The sequence below is a fragment of the Amblyomma americanum genome, chromosome 7 (assembly GCF_052857255.1).
Source record: "Amblyomma americanum isolate KBUSLIRL-KWMA chromosome 7, ASM5285725v1, whole genome shotgun sequence".
Lineage (NCBI taxonomy): Eukaryota > Metazoa > Arthropoda > Arachnida > Ixodida > Ixodidae > Amblyomma > Amblyomma americanum.
The window spans coordinates 156324024-156337653 of NC_135503.1; positions in this window are offsets into that span (position 1 = coordinate 156324024).

Consider the following 13630-nt stretch of genomic DNA (forward strand, 5'->3'; position numbering starts at 1 on the left):
GTATATGACGCTTGCGGCGCCCTATTGCGGCTGTGGCAGCCTCGTGACTGCGTAACAAACTGCCATCGTCGACTCTGCGCACTGGATTCTACGCAACACTGATTGCTGCGCCACCTCAGCCGCGAACCCCTTAAAGGGACCCGCTGCAGACACAGCAGGTTTCTTGGCAGTAGTGACGGCATTGTGAATAGAAGCTTACATCGTACCTTCGTATCTTCCAGGCTTCTTCTACATCATCGACGGAGGATACTTTGAAGACTGGCCTGGTATCTGACGCTTGCGGCGCCCGATTGTGGTTGTGGCTGCCTCGTGACTGCGTAACAAACTGTCATCGTTGACTCTGCGCACTGGATTCTACGCATCACTGACTGCTGCGCCACCTCAGCCGCCAACCCCTTAAAGGGACCCACTGCAGACACAGCAGGTTTCTTGGCAGTAGTGAAGGCATTGCGAATAGAAGCTTACATCGTACCTTCGTATCTTCCAGAAGGCTTCTTCTACATCATCGACGGAAGCTACTTTGAAGACTGGCCTGGTATCTTACGCTTGCGGCGCCCGATTGTGGTTTTGGCTGCCTCGTGACTGCGTAACAAACTGTCATCGTCGACTCTGCGCACTGGATTCTACGCATCACTGACTGCTGCGCCACCTCAGCCGCCAACCCCTTAAAGGGACCCGCTGCAGACACAGTAGGTTTCTTGGCAGTAGTGACGGCATTGTGAATAGAAGATCACATCGTACCTTCGTATCTTCCAGGCTTCTTCTACATCATCGACGGAAGCTACTTTGAAGACTGGCCTGGTATCTGATGCTTGCGGCCTCCGATTGTGGTTGTGGCTGCCTCGTGACTGCGTAACAAACTGTCATCATCGACTCTGCGCACTGGATTCTACGCATCACTGACTGCTGCGCCACCTCAGCCGCCAACCCCTTAAAGGGACCCGCTGCAGACACAGCAGGTTTCTTGGTAGTGACGGCATTGTGAATAGAAGCTTACATCGTACCTTCGTATCTTTCAGGCTTCTTCTACATCATCGACGGAAGCTACTTTGAAGACTAGCCTGGTATCTGACGCTTGCGGCCTCCGATTGTGGTTGTGGCTGCATCGTGACTGCGTAAAAAACTATCATCGTCGACTCTGCGCACTGGATTCTAGGCATCACTGACTGCCGTGCCGCCTCATACACCAACCCCTTAAAAGGACCCACTGCAGACGCAGCAGGTTTCTTGGCAGCAGTGACGGCATTGTGAATAGAAGCTTACATCGTACCTTCGTATCTTCCAGGTTGGTTTTTTGTTCCTTTCAGTAGCCTTCCGCTGTTTTCCCATTTTTTACATTTTCTTATTACTGCTGCCGCAAAAGTGTTCGTTCGTTGCTTTTTTTTTCCTGTGATTTACCATGACTCCCAATGTGAACAAACAATTTGTCGATCTGAGAGAAGAGCTACGCTTTGAAATTAACAATACACGAGCAGCGGTCGAGCGGGATTTACGTGCAGAGATGCGGTCGCTGAGAACAGATGTTACCGAGGCGAATAGAAGTATGGAGCACATGAATAAGTTTTTGAGACATGAAACAAAACTACGACGTTGTGTGCGGTGAGAATGTTGCTTGAAAGAGGAAGACAGTGTTCTTCGAGGCGAGCTTCACGCAATGCGCAAGCGCCTTGCTGATGCCGAGTCTCGTTTGCTCAGCTCTGAGCAATATTCTCAAATCAGGAACATCGAAATTAAAAGGACTCGATGAGGTAGTTCATGAAAATGTAGCAGAAATTGTGTGCAAACTTGGCACTCTTGCTGGCGTTTGTTACTCCTTGTGATATAAAAGCTTGCCATCGAGTGTCAGGTAAGAGCATGTCTAGCAACATTGTTGTACAGTTTGACAGGCACCAGAAGAGGGATGCACTACTTGAAAAGGCGAAAAATCTGCTACTCGATAACTCTGACTTTGACCGAACCTCGAGCACCCCGTTTTTTGTGAAAGAAAGCCTATGCCCCTTTCTTAAGCGACTTCTTGGAATGGCGGTGGCGAGCAAGAAACCCAGTGGCTGGAAGTACATCTGGACCCGGAATGGCAGTATATACGCATAGCAATTCGATAACTCTGAAGTTATTGTCAGCAAGCAAGAACTAGACATCGAACGAATTCAAAGAACAGCTAGCTGAGCTCCCTTTAAGAGCGTCTGTTGTGTCTAGGAACCTTCAAAATCTTCAAGCATACATAGGAAACAAAGGATCACGCATTGCAGTTTCGCGACATCAATACTATACACTTGCAGCTAGCAGAGAAATCGTTTCAGAAACGCATGCTGGTGCCACGATTTGTCCATTCCCACGTAGCAACTTACCTGAAATTCTCCAAAACATAGCTAAGTTAGTAAAGGTAGCAGAAGTACAAAAACTGTTTCTCGTGCGTGAAAACCATAAGAAAACATGGGCATTTCCGCCATGCGCTTCAGCAGTGGAAAACGTCAGCAAAAAAACAGCGCTTCCCCTGAAACTCAAGCAGATATTTAGATGCTCGCATGGAATGCCGGATAGTCAAGAACTTTTGCTTTTTATCACCGCAGGCGTGACAATGGTGAAGTGCTGTTCCTTGGTGTTGTGCGCGGAGTGTCTTGCTGCATTACCACTTGTTCTTTTACGGGCACTTTTTCATCGCTATTATTGCTTCCCTAATGTCTTGTTTTTCTAATGAAATGGTTGACCTCCGAGATATTGGCAGTTACATTTCCTGTGACAATGGGAAGCACTGCAACTTTGCTCACTTCAATCTAATTTCTGGTCGAAATAAGTATGACGAGCTCGAATGCTTCTTAAGTGCACCGAATACTCATTTTGACGTCGTCTTGTTAACCGAAACCTGGTTTGTCACGGAGGCAGACGTATGTACACTACCAGGGTACAGGTCGTACTATTTAAATCGGCAAACAAAGCGAGGTGGAGGGGGGGGGGGGGGGTGTCTATACTCATATCTACCAACTTGGAATGCGAGTTACTTCCTGAATATTATTCTGTGACGAAGCATTACGAAACACGCTTCTCTCAGCGTTCCGCGTGTTCAGTGTTTGCTACCGCCCCCCGTGTGCTGATGTTAACCAGTTGTTTCCTTTTTTAGATGTGTTATTAGAATTCGTTATTGAACATAGATATGAAATAATCATTGGAGGTGATTTCGATATTTTTATGCTTGCTACATCAAAAACGAAAACAAAATTTGAAAACCTACTCAACATGCATTTGTGTAATAATCTCATCGAATCGCCTACAAGACATTCAGTATGTTCGGACACGCTTCTGGATTTTCATATTGACACGAAGCATTTAGCAGGCACGCGCCGCCTCAACAAGAAGAAGCGATCTGGAGCTGTGGTCAAGACGTTCGTCGAAGCCCGCCGCTGTCTCTTGTGATCAGTGATCTCCCGCATTCACGCGTGACATCTTGGTAAAGGTGTGCTGGGTAGCGCACCCCATGCCCAGGACCCCTCCAGGAAGCCGGGACTCCAGCCCGCCTGAATCCTTGAAAGCCGAAGTTACGCCCACCCACCAAGGTAGCCGGCGGCTGGAAGGACTGCAACCAGAGTTCGGGCCTCTGCAGTCTCGCCCGACCGTGAGGACACTGACCACCGATTCAGCGCTACCATCAGTGTTCACACAAACCCCCTTCAGCATGCCGGATGCCCTCCCTTCGCTGTCCATCGTGCTGCAGCAGCCACGCGAGCCACCCAACTTTCAAGGTTTTCCAGGCGAGGACCCGTAGGTGTGGTTTGAGAAGTTAGAGCGCGTAGCCCAACGCAACAGGTTGGCTGAAGACTCGAAGCTGCAGCACGTGTTTTTTTCGCTGGAGGGTGCAGCTCGTACATTGTTTGAGAACCGAGAGGCCACAATAATAACGTGGGGTTCCTTCAAGACTCCGTTTTTGCAGGCTTTTACCACCGTCCTCCGGAAAGAACATTCCGAGCTGCTCCTCTAGGCACGCGTCCAATTACCAAACGAGAGCGTCCTCGTTTAATCCGAGGACATGGCGAAGCTCTTCCGCCGGTCTGATCCCAACTTTTCCGAAGAGAAGAAGATGCGTTTTCTTATGACGGGCATCAAGGAGCAGATCTTCGCTGGGTTAGTTCGAAGCCCACCCAGAACAGTCGCCGAATTTGTTTCCGAAGCCACTACGGAGAACATGCTCGACATGCGATTCAGACAGTACGAGCGTCCGCCATCGCTCATGGGTACCCGCGGTGTCGATGCTTCTAGCCACGACGTCCTTCAGGAGACCATCCGGAGCGTCGTACGCGAAGAGCTTAAAAAGCTCTTTCCAGCCCCGCAGTCGCCGCAGGTTTCTTTCATTTCGGACATTATTCGCGAAGATGTCCAACAGGCCCTCATGCCGCCAGACCCTCTTCAGCCGAACACAACACCCCAGATGATGACATACGCGCAGCCGTTCGCCATCCACCGCCGCCTCCAAGTCGCCCCAATACACCTGCCCACATTCGCCGCCAACCACTCCTTCCTCACAATTCTCAGGTCCCCCCTCGTAAGAGCGACGTCTGGCGTACTGCCGATAAGCGCCCTCTGTGCTATCACTGCGGCGCGCCCAGTCACGTCTACCGCAACTGTCGTTACAGATGTATGGGTCAGCAGGGTTATAGTTTACGAGAGCGAGTTGACGGGCTAGTTGGTATTGCATGGTGTAGGAGCAGCGCTAAGAACAGGACAGAAGTCAAACATGGAAGCACAGGGACGGGCGCTGACTATCAACTGAATCTTTATTTCGGAGCACAAACATATATAAGGTGGCAGCAAGGGGGTACAATCAGGTATGCGCGGTCACATAGAAACAGTGAATAGTCATGTCAAATAATGAATTTTGACATCTGAGGCTGAGAAGGACGGAAGGGAAGAGGCGATATAACAGAAAAAACCGATAAAAAACTGCACGGTGTAGAGGGCCGTCGCGCGAACTAAAAAAAACTAGATGAAGGATTAAACAAGATACGAAAGTATGGCAAAAAAAATGGGTTTATAAAAGTTTAAAACTAGTGGAAACGATAGTGAAAGAATAAAACCATTAAAAAAATAAAAATTGCTGTGTGCGGCTAAAAACATGTAAAGAAGGAGAGGGGAAAATTTGACTGCTAGAACATCAATACCCTGAGTTAAGTCACCTCTCAAAAGGTATGCCCAGCTGCCTTTAAGAACATCAATTCTTTCTCAGAAAGGCAGATGGACGGAGTGCTCACACAGCAGTCCTTGGCACGCCGGATTTCGATGGCTTCGATTATTTCTCTAGATAAGCGATCCCGTCCTTTGCCAATGATCGCGCTCCCGTCGTAAACAGGGGTGCAGGTGTCGTAATTACACTTTTTGCAATGTTTTGCAAGGTTCCCGGTGATAGCTACCCTGCTCATAATATTGTGGCGTTCTTGTAGTCTGGTGTTTATACATCTCCCCGTTTGGTCTATGTATTTCTTTCCGCAGGACAGGGGAACTGAATATACAACACCTGTGGCGCATGAAACGTGGGGATTGCCATGCGTCTGCCCACAGCCACGAGGAACTCTACTACTGTTAACTCTCTTGCAGAGTGAGGAGAGCTTATGGGGTGCCGAAAACACCACGTACGCGCCTGCTCGTTTGCCAACTTTTTTCAGGCTATCATCATCATCATCATTTATTGTCCCTTAAAGGCCCCTGTCGGGGTATTACATAAGGGGGGAGCGTATACAAGGTTGATGTGGAAAAACAAAGGTCACAAAAATATAACAATGCAATATAGGAACATAAAGAGAAGCAAAGAACGCGAATAGTTAGAACGGTGCATGTAAAAAATGCCTTTAGGCCACAAGCACCACACACGTCGGCGAGAGGTTAGGGCAAAAAAAAAAAAAACATGTCAACCCAGGTGATCTAACAACATCGCCTTAAACCTTGTCGCATCGTGCACATTTCTTAGTGAGTCGGGCAGAAGGTTCCATTCTTCAATTGCGGTCGGAAAGAAGGACTTGTTGAAAGCATTGGTGGAGCCATGAAGTCGTTGGACGCTATTTGAATTAAAAAGGCGGCGCGATGTACGAAAGGGAGGAGATATGAGGGAACCACGGAGATAGGGGAAATTGAAGTAGAACTTATGGAACAAGCAAAGGCGCGCAACTTTTCGTCTGAGAGCTAAGGAAGTGAGGTCAAGTGATGATTTAATGGAACTTACGCTGGAATGAAAGTCGTATGTTGACGATATGAAGCGTGCTGCACGGTTCTGGACGGCTTCGAGCATGTTAATTAGGTAGGACTGATGAGGACTCCAGATCGCGGATGCATACTCTAGCCTACTGCGGACAAAAGTTTCATATGCCAGTTTACGTATGTTAGCGGGGGAAGAGGGAAGTGATCTTCTAATAAAACCAAGTGTACGTGAAGCGTCGGCCGTGATTTTTGTAATATGATCAACCCAAGTTAATTTGCTATTGATTGTGATGCCAAGGTAACGATAAGATTCAACTTGCAATAGGTCCTCAGAAAATAAAGAGTAAGGATAAGTTAAATTGGAGCGTTTCCGAAAAATTTGCATAAAACTGCACTTCCTAATGTTCAGTTCCATCATCCACAAAGAGCACCAATTTTCGATGTGCTTCAGATCGTTTTGGAGGGCAGCTTGATCGTCTTTAGTATTTATACGGCGGTAGATAAGGCAGTCATCTGCGAAAAGACGGATGGTGGATGAGATGTTGTGTGGGAGGTCGTTAATAAATATTAAGAAGAGAAGCGGACCCAACACAGACCCCTGTGGTACTCCGGAGGAGACGGAAGTAGAATTTGAAGGAAGTCCGCCTATTACGGTGAACTGAGAGCGAGCTGTGAGAAAATTGTGAATCCAGTCTAAAACAAGTGGGTGAAGGTGAAGGCCTGAAAGTTTGAACATAAGACGTTGATGTGGGACACGGTCGAATGCTTTGGAAAAATCAAGATAGATGACATCGGTTTGGAACAAAGAATCAAGGTTTAAGTGAAGGTGCATGGTAAACTCAAATAACTGTGATTCACATGAATAGCCGTGACGAAAGCCATGCTGATTTTTGAAGAAAAAGGAGTTGGAATTGAGGTGGGATGCAATATGCGAGTATATAATATGCTCAAGAAATTTACATGGTATGCAAGTTAATGAAATAGGACGATAATTCGACGGGTCACTCCGGCTGCCAGCCTTGAACACAGGAATGACTTTGTTAATTTTCCAGTCACTAGGTATGGAACTGTTCGCAAGAGATTGATCAAAGATTATTTTTAGAAAATGAGAAGATACATTTTTTGTAGCTTTTAATATTTTGGCAGTGAGGTTGTCAGGCCCGGCAGCACTGGATAACTTTAGTTTGTCTATCAGAGCACAAATGCCAGCAGTAGTGATGTTGATAGGTGCCATCGCAGAAAAGTTTAAAAAATCTTTGTGTGATGTATTCCAGGCAGGTTCATGTGTGAAGACTGATGTAAAATAAGAGTTCATGACGTCAGATCGAAGTTCTGGAGGCACCTGTGAACCATCAGGATACAAAAGGGTAATGCAATGAGTGTTGCCTGATTTTGGTGATAACATCCGCCAGAATTTCTTTGGGTTTGTTAGTAGAATGCCATACAGATCATTGTGGAAAAACTTTCTTTTTGTACACCTTAGGAGACGCGTGTAATCCTGCAGGCACGAGAAATATTTTGTCCATTTATAAGCCAGTGCAGTTCTGTTCGCTTCACGAAAAAGACGCTTTTTCTTTTGAGAAAGCCTCCTTAAGGAGTTAGAGAACCAGGGCTTGTTGGAGTCACCGCGAATGCATATCAGCGGAACATAGGTTTCGACCAGATTTGAAAGTTTGTTTTTGAAAGTTAGCCAGTTTTCTTCGACAGACCTATTAGATGCAGACTGCTTGAAATGAAGAAAAAAGTTCTCAAGCTCCGAGTTGATACAGGCGAAGTCTCCCCTTTTATAATCGCGAATGAACTTAACAGAGCGCTGCCGTTGGGGAAACGGGAGTGATAGGTTGAAAATAACTGTGTTGTGGTCACTGAAACCGTCAGTGCTCGATATGTATTGGATGAGTTCGGGGCTAGATGCAAAGACTAAGTCAAGGGTGTTACTGCCACGTGTAGGGAAGTTTACTGCTTGGGTGAGGTTAAATGTCATGACAACGTCAAGGAAATCTTTCGCTTGACGAGAAGATGTGCTCAAGTTTCCCCAATCGATGTCAGGGAAATTAAAGTCACCGCAGAGGATGTAATTGGCTTTAGGAAAACGGGTATTAAGAACGAGCAGAACCGAGTAAAAATCGGCAATAAAGGAACTGTCACTGTCAGGAGGGCGATAACATGCAATAACTATGCATGTGCTTGTGGAAAGGGTAATTCTGATACAAAGAATTTCCTGGCAGGGATGAGTCATGAGAAGAGAAGAATTAAGACTGGTTTTAATAAAGACTAAAACACCCCCACCCCTGCGCGAGGCCCTATCACGTCTGTAGATGAAAAACGGTTTATTGTTGTCAAGCAGTTCCTCGTCTGAGATATTATCGGAGAGCCACGATTCTGTAAATATGGCAATATCGGTGCCGTGATCGTCAAGAAAGGCTTCCACTGACTCTCTCTTCGGAAGATAGCTACGAATGTTTGCTAAAACAAAAGCCATAGTTTCACAAACATGTGAAGGTGACGGAGGCAAAAGTGGCTGATGGTGGGAGGGGAGCCTTGAAACAGACAGTGACCGCTATGACCGATGCTCTACCACGGAATCAGTATCCGCATCGTAGACGAACTGCTTATCGCCCATGGTTAACCTGTCATATCTTACTTTGTATTTTAAACCACTTTCCTTGCCGAACGCACGAAGTTTCTTTTGAGCTGTACGCACGCGCACTGAAAAATCTTCACGGATTGAAAAGTCAGTTTCTTTGAGCTTAGGGCCAGCAGAAAGGATTTTGCATTTATCTTTAAAATGCGAGAATTTGACCATTATTGGCCGTTGTTTCCCTTGCTCGAAGCGGCCTAAGCGATGCGCTCTTTCAATGTTGGCGGAATCGATTGATGTGCTTAACTTATCTATGACGTTGTGCAGATAGGGTATAACGACAACTTTTTTGCGGTCGTTTCCATTGCGTGCTGGTGGACGTTGTTCCCGTCGTTTCCTATTGAGGCATTCTGCTACTGCGCGGCACATGAGCCTATAGGCTCATGTGCCGCACCCGTCCTTAGCGAGCTGTTTCTTGCCCACTATGACAGGTTGCTGCACAGCAGAATTCCCGGCACGAGCGTAGTAAAAGTCTTTAGATTTGTAGGTGACTATCTCGTCCTTCTAAAATGCAGTGAAGAAGCTTTCGAAACTGCGGTTCCCGATGTGCTATTTCTGTTTGACCAGTGTTTTCATCCCCTTTCACTGACATCCGAACTTCCGGAAAGTAACTAAATAAGATTTCTTGACCTACGGCTACATTTTTCCGCAACACATACCTGCTGGGCATACGAGCCGCGAGGTAAAAAGCCACTTCTTCCATTTGCGTCTGCCCATACCAAGTTAGTAAAGCGAGGCATCATCAGTCTGTGCCTCAGCAACGCCCTTCAGAAATCCTGTGACCATCTGCTTCAAGAAAGTCTTCATAAACAGATAGGGCGCCTCCATGCTGCGTGCTACACCTTGCAGCTCATTATAGCAGTAGCAGAATGCCTCAATAAGAAACGACGGGAACAACATCCACCAGCACGCAATGGAAACGACCGCAAAAAAGTTGTCGTTATACCCTATCTGCACAACGTCAGCCATAGCCTGGAAAAAGTTGGCAAACGAGCAGGCGCGGACGTGGTGTTTTCGGCACCCCATAAGCTCTCCTCACTCTGCAAGAGAGTTAACAGTAGTAGAGTTCCTCGTGGATGTGGGCAGACGCATGGCAATCCCCACGTTTCATGCGCCACAGGTGCTGTATATTCAGTTCCCCTGTCCTGCTTAAAGAAATACATAGGCCAAACGGGGAGATGTATAAACACCAGGCTACAAGAACACCACAATAATATGAGCAGGGTAGGTATCACCGGGAACCTTGCAAAACATTGCAAAAAGTGTAATTACTACACCTGCACCCCTGCTTACGACGGGTGCGCGATCATTGGCAAAGGACGGGATCGCTTTTCTAGAGGGGATCGCTTTTCTAGAGAAATAATCGAAGCCATCGAAATCCGACGTGCCAAGGACTGCTGTGTGAGCACTCCGTCCATCTGCCTTTCTGAGAAAGAATTGGTGTTCTTAAAGGCAGCTGGGCATACCTTTTGAGAGGTGACTTAACTCAGGGTATTGATGTTCTAGAAGTCAAATTTCCCCTATCGTTCTTTGGGGTTCATGGTGCTTTGGTTTTTGGCGTTTTTTCGTTGACTGTCTTCAAAAACGTTTTAGTCTTTTTTTTTAATTTTTGGCCCCTGTTAAACTTGAGAAATGTTGAACGCCCTCTTTACATGTTTTTAGCCGCATACAGCAATTTTTATTGTTTTTAATGGTTTTATTCTTTCACTATCGTTTCCACGAGTTTTAAACTTTTATAAACCCATTTTTTCGCCATTCTTTCGTATCTTGTTTAATCCTTCATCTAGTTTTTCTTAGTTCGCGCGACGGCCTTCTACACCGTGCAGTTTTTTATCGTTTTTTTTCTGTTATATCGCCTCCTCCCTTCCGTCCTTCTCAGCCTCAGATGTCAAAATTCATTATTTGACATGACTATTCACTGTTTCCATGTGACCGCGCATACCTGATTGTACCCCCTTGCTGCCACCTTATATATGTTTGTGCTCCGAAATAAAGATTCAGTTGATAGTCAGCGCCCGTCCCTGTGCTTCCATGTTTCACTTCTGTCCTGTTCTTAGCGCTGTTCCTACACCAAGGAATATAGTGCCGATGCGCCCCGATCGCCGCATGGAGAATGGCCTCGAGATATAAGCGATTGCCTGGCCGCGGCACCTGAAGCACCACACTACCATGCTCGGTCGCCGTCTCCACGTCGTTTCTCGTCTCCGCGACGTTCTTCCGCCGACATTTGGCGCGGAAGGTCTCCTAGTCCCCGTCCGGAAAACTAGAAGCGGCCACATTTGGGAGGAAGGTTGCTCACCGGCGACACGTCCAAGATACTCCACCACTGCACAGACATGACCGACCGCTTCTACGACGCACCGATCACCAGCCCGATTACACGCCTCGCCGCATCAATTCTCCGCCGCAACGAAACTGCCTGGCGGCGCCACACCGCAGCTGTGAGCGGACTCCGCGACGTTCCTGTACACTTACGGCTACAACTGCTGATCTGAACATTTCAATCGACGGTACCAACGTCACCGCACTTGTGGACACCGGCGCTGACTACTCGGTAATCAGTGGACCTTTTGACGCGACTCTGAAAAAGGTGACCACATCTTGGACGGGCCCACAGCTTCGTACTGCCGGCGTCCATTTGATCACCCCACCTGGCAAGTGCACGTCACGAGTGACCATCGAAGAGGACACGTACCTGGCCGCCTTCGACGTATTCGACCAGTGTTCCCGGAACGTAATCCTCGGAATGAATTTTTTGACAGAAAATGGCGCGGTCATTGACCTTAAATCAAAGTCAGTGATGTTCTTCACCGAGAACGTCATCCACAGTGCTTCCGAACGTCCCGCGGCTCTTTACATCCTTGATGATGTCCCCATTCTACACTGTTCGAGTGTTGTTGTATCTGCCGGCGCGAAGACGCTACGGAAGCTTGAAAGTGTCGTCGAAAGCAAACAAATTATGCTTTTCGACCACTGTCTTGCTGTCGCCAGAAGGGTCGTTTGCCTCGAAAACGCAGAAACCGAAGTACTGCTTATGGATTTTGGAGGTGAGCACCAACATCTCAGCCTTGGGACCACTGCGGCCCACATTCATGGTATCGCCTACATTCGACGAGCGCCCAGCCATGCCATGTTGTCGTCAACAGAAGTTCACACCGGTGTTCCCGACTTCCAGTTCGACACTGACCCCGCGCTTTCGCCGTAGCAGCGAGGCCAAGTAGAAAATCTCCTCCAGCGCTACGGCGAAACCTTTTCGACTTCTTCCCGCGTCGGAAGAACACCCTTGGCCAAGCATCAGATAATTATGGATGACGCCGTGCACACTCTCCGGCAGTCACCTTACTGTGTGTCTTCCACTGAACGCGCCGCAAACAGCCGTCAAATTAAGGAGATGATTCGAGACGACGTCATTCAGCCCTCCCGTAGTCCCTGGGCTGCACCTGTCGTTCTCGCGAAGAAAAAAGATGATAGACTGCCGTTTTGTGTTGACTTCCTTCGCCTAAACAAAGTAACTAAAAAAGATGTTTATCCCCTTCCTTGAATCGACGATGGTCTCGATTGCCTCTGCTATGCAAAATATTTCTCATCCATGGACCTCAAATCAGGATATTGACAAGTCGAGGTAGATGAACGGTACCAAGAAAAAATCGCATTTAATACTCCGGACAGACTCTATGAGTTTAAGGCAATGCCATTTGGTTTGCGCTCTTCACCCGCAACGTTCCAACGGCTGATGGACACAGTTCTGGCATACCTGAAGTGGCAGACATCCCTCGTCTACCTTGTTGACGTTGTTATGTTCGCCCCAACGTTCGAGGAGCACCTTCGGCGCCTCGAAGTTGTACTGCAAGCCATTAAGTCTTCTTGGCTAACGTTAAAAAATGAGTGCCACTTTGCTTACACTGAGCTAAAGCTCTTGGGTCACGTCGTCAGTTACGAGGGAGTTCGGCCGGACCCAGACGAAACCAAAGCTTTGCCAATTTCCCTCCACCGCAGGACCAAAAGGCAGTCCGCTGCTTTCTAGGATTATGTGCCTACTACCGTCGCTTTGTGAAAGATTTCGCTCGAATCGCTGAGCCCCTGACGTGTTTGACAAGGACAGACACGCCTTTCACGTGGGACGCCCCTCAAGCACAAGCATTTGAAACTCCTCAACGCCATCTGCAAGCACCTCCAGTTCTGGCTCACTTCAACAAAAACGCAGATACGGAGCTTCATACGGACGCAAGCAACGTCGGTCTGGGTGCCGTTCTAGTCGCTTACGCCAGCCGCTCTTTGTCTCACGCAGAAGCTAACTACTCAGCAACTGAGAAAGTGTCTAGCGATAGTGTGGGCGACATCTAAATTTCGACCTTACCTTTATGGAAAACGTTTCACTGTAGTTACGGACCATCATGCCTTGTGTTGGCTCGTAACCCTCAAAGATCCGTCAGCCCGCCTTGTCAGATGGAGTCTGCTCCTCCAAGAATACGACATGACAGTGGTGTACAAGTCCGGCCGGAAGCACTCGGACGCCGATTGCCTCTCGCGCGCCCCGGTCGAATCCCCAACTGAGGACGGTAACTACGACGACGACATCACCTCAAATGGGATCAGTGCAACGAGCCGACCCGGAACTTCGGCACCTCATAGAGTTTCTTAACGGTCCCCGCCCGACTGTCCCGAAGGCTTTCAAGCGCTCGGTGGAGTCACTCTGCGTTCGCCATGGTGTCCTCGTGTAGAAAAATTTCGCCGCAAACAATCAGCAATACCTTATTGTCATGCCGACGAGCCTACGTGACGAAATCCTTCAAGCTTCACACGACGAAC